The sequence below is a fragment of the Phalangium opilio genome, unplaced genomic scaffold (assembly GCF_054372755.1).
Source record: "Phalangium opilio isolate 3A_F unplaced genomic scaffold, DU_Popi_V2 ptg000054l_1, whole genome shotgun sequence".
Lineage (NCBI taxonomy): Eukaryota > Metazoa > Arthropoda > Arachnida > Opiliones > Phalangiidae > Phalangium > Phalangium opilio.
The window spans coordinates 4,119,204-4,126,536 of NW_028324173.1; the positions used below are offsets into that span (position 1 = coordinate 4,119,204).

The 7,333-nt window shown below is 47.2% G+C and overlaps 2 non-coding genes across 2 annotated transcripts; both read left to right on the plus strand.

Annotated features, from left to right (window-relative positions):
- Positions 1–5,198: 5,198 nt before the first annotated feature.
- On the plus strand, positions 5,199–5,271 carry TRNAY-GUA (transfer RNA tyrosine (anticodon GUA)). Its single transcript has one exon. It is a non-coding gene; the product is annotated as a tRNA-Tyr (tRNA).
- Positions 5,272–6,669: 1,398 nt separating this feature from the next.
- TRNAY-GUA (transfer RNA tyrosine (anticodon GUA)) lies at positions 6,670–6,742 on the plus strand. The gene has a single exon. It is a non-coding gene; the product is annotated as a tRNA-Tyr (tRNA).
- The last annotated feature ends 591 nt before the right edge of the window (positions 6,743–7,333 follow it).

Below are 7,333 nucleotides of genomic sequence, written 5' to 3' on the forward strand. Positions count from 1 at the left end.
AGAAATTAAATGGTTGTCACGTATTGTGGAAAAGTTTTGATTTTTACGCTATATCTGAGACCCCACAACACCTCTCCCGGTTGGGCTCGAACCACCAACCTTTCGGTTAACAGCCGAACGCGCTAACCATTGCGCCACGGAAGCCCAAAAGTTAAATGCTCGTCAGGTATTGTGTAAAAACCTTGACTTTTTACGTCACATCTGAGACCTCACAACACCGCTCCCGGATGGGTTCGAACAACCAACCTATTGGTTAACAGCCGAACGCGCTAACCATTGCGCCACGGAAGCCCAAAAATTAAATGTTCGTCAGGTATTGTGGAAAAAATCTGACATTTTACGTTACATCTGAGACCTCACAACACCGCTCCCGGATGGGCTCGAACCACCAACCTATTGGTTAACAGCCGAACGCGCTAACCATTGAGCCACGGAAGCTCAGAAATTAAATGGTTGTCAGGTATTGTGGATAGGTTATGACTTATTACGTTACATCTGAGACCCTACAACACCTCTCTCGGTTGGGCTCGAACCCACAACCTTTCGGTTAACAGCCGAACGCGCTAACCATTGCGCCAAGGAAGCCCAAAAAATAAATGGTCGTCAGGTATTGTGGAAAAACTTTGTCTTTCTACGTTACATTTGAGATCCCACAACACCGCTCCCGGGTGGGCTCGAACCACCACCCTATTGGTTAAAAGCTGAACGCGCTAACCATTGCGCCACGGAAGCTCAGAAAATAAAAGGTTGTCAGGTATTGTATATAATTTATGACTTTTTACGTTACATCTGAGACCCTACCACACCTCTTCCGGTTGGGCTCGAACCACCAACCTTTCGGTTAACAGCCGAACGCACTAACAATTGCGCCAAGGAAGCCCAAAAATTTAATGGTCGTCAGGTATTGTGGCAAAACTTTGGCTTTCTACGTTACATTTGAGATCTCACACCACCGCTCCCGGGTGGGCTCGAACCACCAACCTATTGGTTAACAGCCGAACGCGCTAACCATTGAGCCACGGAAGCTCAGAAATTAAATGGTTGTCACGTATTGTGGATAAGTTTTGACTTTTTACGCTACATCTGAGACCCCACAACACCTCTTCCGGGTGGGCTTGAACCACCAGCCTTTCGATTAACAGTTGAACGCGCTAATAATTGCGCCAAGGAAGCCCAAAAATTAAATGTTCGTCAGGTATTGTGGAAAAACTCTGACATTTTACGTTACATCTGAGACGTCACAACACCGCTCCCGGATGGGCTCGAACCACCAACCTTTCGGTTAACAGCCGAACGCGCTAACCATTGCGCCACGGAAGCCCAAAAGTTAAATGCTCGTCAGGTATTGTGGAAAAACTCTGACATTTTACGTTACATCTGAGACCCCACAACACCTCTCCCGGTTGGGCTCGAACCACCAACCTTTCGGTTAACAGCCGAACGCGCTAACCATTGCGCCACGGAAGCCCAAAAATTAAATGCTCGTCAGGTATCCACAATACGTGACAACCATTTAATTTCCGAGCTTCCGTGGCTCAATGGTTAGCGCGTTCGGCTGTTAACCAATAGGTTGGTGGTTCGAGCCCACCCGGGAGCGGTGGTGTGGGATCTCAAATGTAACGTAGAAAGCCAAAGTTTTTCCACAATACCTGACGACCATTAAATTTTGGGCTTCCGTGGCGCAATGGTTAGCGCGTTCGGCTGTTAACCAATAGGTTGGTGGTTCGAACCCATCCGGGAGCGGTGTTGTGAGGTCTCATATGTAACGTAAAATGTCAGAGTTTTTCCACAATACCTGACGAACATTTAATTTTTGGGCTTCCGTGGCGCAATGGTCAGCGCGTTCAGCTGTTAACCGAAGGGCTGGTGGTTCAAGCCCAACCGGAAGAGGTGTTGTAGGGTCTCAGATGTAACGTAAAAAGTCATAACTTATCTACAATACCTGACAACCATTTAATTTCTGAGCTTCCGTGGCTCAAAGGTTAGCGCGTTCGGCTGTTAACCAATAGGTGTGTGGTTCGAGCCCATCCGGGAGCGTTGTTGTGACGTCTCAGATGTGACGTAAAAAGTCAAGGTTTTTTCCACAACACCTGACGACCACTTAAATTTTGGGCTTCCGTGGCGCAATGGTTAGCGCGTTCGGCTGTTAACCAATAGGTTGGTGGTTCGAGCCCATCCGGGAGCGGTGTTGTGAGGTCTCATATGTAACGTAAAATGTCAGAGTTTTTCCACAATACCTGACGAACATTTAATTTTTGGGCTTCCGTGGCGCAATGGTCAGCGCGTTCAGCTGTTAACCGAAAGGTTGGTGGTTCGAGCACATCCGGGAGCGGTGTTGTGACGTCTCAGATGTAACGTAAAATGTCAGAGTTTTTCCACAATACCTGACGAACATTTAATTTTTGGGCTTCCGTGGCGCAATTATTAGCGCGTTCAACAGTTAATCGAAAGGCTGGTGGTTCAAGCGCACCCGGAAGAGGTGTTGTAAGGTCTCAGATGTAGCGTAAAAAGTCAAAACTTATCCAAAATACGTGACAACCATTTAATTTCTGAGCTTCCATGGCTCAATGGCTAGCGCGTTCGGCTGTTAACCAATAGGTTGGTGGTTCGAGCCCACCCGGGAGCGGTGGTGTGGGATCTCAAATGTAACGTAGAAAGCCAAAGTTTTTCCACAATACCTGACGACCATTAAATTTTTGGGCTTCCTTGGCGCAATGATTAGCGCGTTCAGCTGTTAATCGAAAGGTTGAAGGTTCGAGCCCACCCGGGAGAGGTGTTGTAGGGTCTCAGATGTAACGTAAAAAGTCATAACTTATCTACAATACCTGACAACCATTTAGTTTCTGAGCTTCCGTGGCTCAAAGGTTAGCGCGTTCGGCTGTTAACCAATAGGTGTGTGGTTCGAGCCCATCCGGGAGCGGTGTTGTGACGTCTCAGATGTGACGTAAAAAGTCAAGGTTTTTTCCACAACACCTGACGACCATTTAAATTCTGAGCTTCCGTGGCTCAATGGTTAGCGAATTCGGCTGTTAACAAATAGGTTGGTGGTTCGAGCCCACCCGGGAGCGGTGTTTTGGGATCTCAAATGTAACGTTGAAAGCCAAAATTTTTCCACAATACCTGACGACCATTTAATTTTTGGGCTTCCGTGGCGCAATGGTTAGCGCGTTCGGCTGTTAACCAATAGGTTGGTGGTTCGAGCCCATCCGGGAGCGGTGTTGTGAGGTCTCAGATGTAACGTAAAATGTCAGAGTTTTTACACAATACCTGACGAGCATTTAATTTTTGGGCTTCCGTGGCGCAATGGTTAGCGCGTTCAGCTTTTAACCAATAGGGTGGTGGTTCGAGCCCACCCGGGAGCGGTGTTGTGGGATCTCAAATTCAACGTAGAAAGCCAAAGTTTTTCCACAATACCTGACGACCATTTATTTTTTGGGCTTCCTTGGCGCAATGGTTAGCGCGTTCGGCTGTTAACCGAAAGGTTGGTGGTTCGAGCCCAACCGAGAGAGGTGTTGTAGGGTCTCAGATGTAACGTAATAAGTCATAACTTATCCACAATACCTGACAACCATTTAATTTTTGGCCTTCCGTGGCGCAATGGTTAGCGCGTTCGGCTGTTAACCAATAGGTTGGTTGTTCGAGCCCATCCGGGAGCGGTGTTGTGAGGTCTCAGATGTGACGTAAAAAGTCAAGGTTTTTACACAATACCTGACGAGCATTTAACTTTTGGGCTTCCGTGGCGCAATGGTTAGCGCGTTTGGCTGTTAACAGAAAGGTTGGTGGTTCGAGCACACCCGGGAGCGGTACTATGAGGTCTCAGATGTTACGTAAAAAGTCAAAGTTTTTCCACAATACCGGACGACCAATTAATTTCAGAGCTTCCGTGGCTCAATGGCTAGCACTTTCGGCTTTTAACCGAAATTTTGGTTTTTCGAGCAGATCTTGGAGCGTTTTGTGAGGTCTCAGATGTAACGTAAAAAGTCAAAGTTTTTCCACAATACCTGACGAACATTTAATTTTTGGGCTTCCGTGGCGCAATGGTTAGCGCGTTCGGCTGTTAACCAATAGGTTGTTGGTTCGAGCCCATCCGGGAGCGGTGTTGTGAGGTCTCAGATGTAACGTAAAATGTCAGAGTTTTTCCACAACACCTGACGAACATTTAATTTTTGGGTTTCCGTGGCGCAATGATTAGCGCGTTCAGCTGTTAATCGAAAGGTTGAAGGTTCGAGCCCACCCGGGAGCGGTGTTGTGGGATCTCAAATGTTACGTAAAATGTCAGAGTTTTTCCACAATACCTGACGAATATTTAATATTTGGGCTTTCTTGGCGCAATGGTTAGCGCGTTTGACTGTTAACAGAAAGGTTGGTGGTTCGAGCACACCCGGGAGCGGTACTATGAGGTCTCAGATGTTACGTAAAAAGTCAAAGTTTTTCCACAATACCGGACGACCAATTAATTTCAGAGCTTCCGTGGCTCAATGGCTAGCGCTTTCGGCTTTTAACCGAAATTTTGGTTTTTCGAGCAGATCTTGGAGCGTTTTGTGAGGTCTCAGATGTAACGTAAAAAGTCAAAGTTTTTCCACAATACCTGACGAACATTTAATTTTTGGGTTTCCGTGGCGCAATGATTAGCGCGTTCAGCTGTTAATCGAAAGGTTGAAGGTTCGAGCCCACCCGGGAGAGGTGTTGTGGGGTCTCAGATGTAGCGTAAAAAGTCAAAACTTTTCCACAATACGTGACAACCATTTAATTTCTGAGCTTCCGTGGCTCAATGGTTAGCGCGTTCGGCTGTTAACCAATAGGTTGGTGGTTCGAGCCCATCCGGGAGCGGTATTGTGACGTCTCAGATGTGACGTTAAAAGTCAATGTTTTTCCAAAATACCTGACGACCATTTAATTTTTGGGCTTCCGTGGCGCAATGGTTAGCGCGTTCAGCTGCTATTCAAAAGACTGGTGGTTTGAGCCCTCCCGGGAGCGGTGGTGTGACGTCTCAAATGTAACATAAAATGTCAGAGTTTTTCCACAATACCTGTCGAACATTTAATTTTTGGGCTTCCGTGGCGCAATTATTAGCGCGTTCAACTGTTAATCGAAAGGCTGGTGGTTCAAGAGCACCCGGAAGAGGTGTTGTGGGGTCTCAGATGTAGCGTAAAAAGTCAAAACTTATCCACAATACGTGACAACCATTTAATTTCTGAGCTTCCGTGGCTCAATGGTTAGCGCGTTCGGCTGTAAACCAATAGGTTGGTGGTTCGAGCCCATCCGGGAGCGGTGTTGTGAGGTCTCAGATGTGACGTAAAAAGTCAAGGTTTTTACACAATACCTGACGAGCATTTAACTTTGGGCTTCCGTGGCTCAATGGTTAGCGCGTTCGGCTGTTAACCAATAGGTTGGTGGTTCGAGCCCATCCGGGAGCGGTGTTGTGACGTCTCAGATGTGACGTAAAATGTCAAGGTTTTTTCCACAACATCTGACGATCATTTAATTTTTGGGCTTCCGTGGCGCAATGGTTAGCGCGTTCGGCTGTTAACCTATAGGTTGTTGGTTCGAGCCCATCCGGGAGCGGTGTTGTGAGGTCTCAGATGTAACGTAAAATGTCAGAGTTTTTCCACAATACCTGACGAACATCTAATTTTTGGGTTTCCGTGGCGCAATGATTAGCGCGTTCAGCTGTTAATCGAAAGGTTGAAGGTTCGAGCCCACCCGGGAGCGGTGTTGTGGGATCTCAAATGTTACGTAAAATGTCAGAGTTTTTCCACAATACCTGACGAATATTTAATATTTGGGCTTTCTTGGCGCAATGGTTAGCGCGTTCAGCTGTTAATTGAAAGGTTGGTGGCTCGAGCCCACCCGAGAGAGGTGTTGTGGGGTCTCAAATGTAACGTAGAAAGCCAAAGTTTTTCCACAATACCTGACAACCATTTAATTTCTGAGCTTCCGTGGCTCAATGGTTAGCGCGTTCGGCTGTTAACCAATAGGATGGTGGTTCGAGCCCACCCGGGAGCGGTGTTGTGGGATCTCAAATGTAACGTAGAAAGCCAAAGTTTTTCCACAATACCTGACGACCATTTAATTTTTGGGCTTCCGTGGCGCAATGGTTAGCGCGTTCGGCTGTTAACCGAAAGGTTGGTGGTTCAAGCCCATCCGGGAGCGGTGTTGTGCCGTCTCAGCTGTGACGTAAAAGTCAAGGTTTTTACACAATACCTGACGAGCATTTATCTTTTGGGCTTCCGTGGCGCAATGGTTAGCGCGTTCGACTGTTAACCAATAGGTTGGTGGTTCGAGCCCATCCGGGAGCGGTGTTGTGGGATCTCAAATGTGTAACGTAGAAAGCCAAAATTTTTGCACAATACCTGACGACCATTTAATTTTTGGGCTTCCGTGGCGCAATGGTTAGCGCGTTCAGCTGCTATTCAAAAGACTGGTGGTTTGAGCCCTCCCGGGAGCGGTGGTGTGACGTCTCAAATGTAACATAAAATGTCAGAGTTTTTCCACAATACCTGTCGAACATTTAATTTTTGGGCTTCCGTGGCGCAATTATTAGCGCGTTCAACTGTTAATCGAAAGGCTGGTGGTTCAAGAGCACCCGGAAGAGGTGTTGTGGGGTCTCAGATGTAGCGTAAAAAGTCAAAACTTATCCACAATACGTGACAACCATTTAATTTCTGAGCTTCCGTGGCTCAATGGTTAGCGCGTTCGGCTGTAAACCAATAGGTTGGTGGTTCGAGCCCATCCGGGAGCGGTGTTGTGAGGTCTCAGATGTGACGTAAAAAGTCAAGGTTTTTACACAATACCTGACGAGCATTTAACTTTGGGCTTCCGTGGCTCAATGGTTAGCGCGTTCGGCTGTTAACCAATAGGTTGGTGGTTCGAGCCCATCCGGGAGCGGTGTTGTGACGTCTCAGATGTGACGTAAAATGTCAAGGTTTTTTCCACAACATCTGACGATCATTTAATTTTTGGGCTTCCGTGGCGCAATGGTTAGCGCGTTCGGCTGTTAACCTATAGGTTGTTGGTTCGAGCCCATCCGGGAGCGGTGTTGTGAGGTCTCAGATGTAACGTAAAATGTCAGAGTTTTTCCACAATACCTGACGAACATCTAATTTTTGGGTTTCCGTGGCGCAATGATTAGCGCGTTCAGCTGTTAATTGAAAGGTTGGTGGCTCGAGCCCACCCGAGAGAGGTGTTGTGGGGTCTCAAATGTAACGTAGAAAGCCAAAGTTTTTCCACAATACCTGACAACCATTTAATTTCTGAGCTTCCGTGGCTCAATGGTTAGCGCGTTCGGCTGTTAACCAATAGGATGGTGGTTCGAGCCCACCCGGGAGCGGTG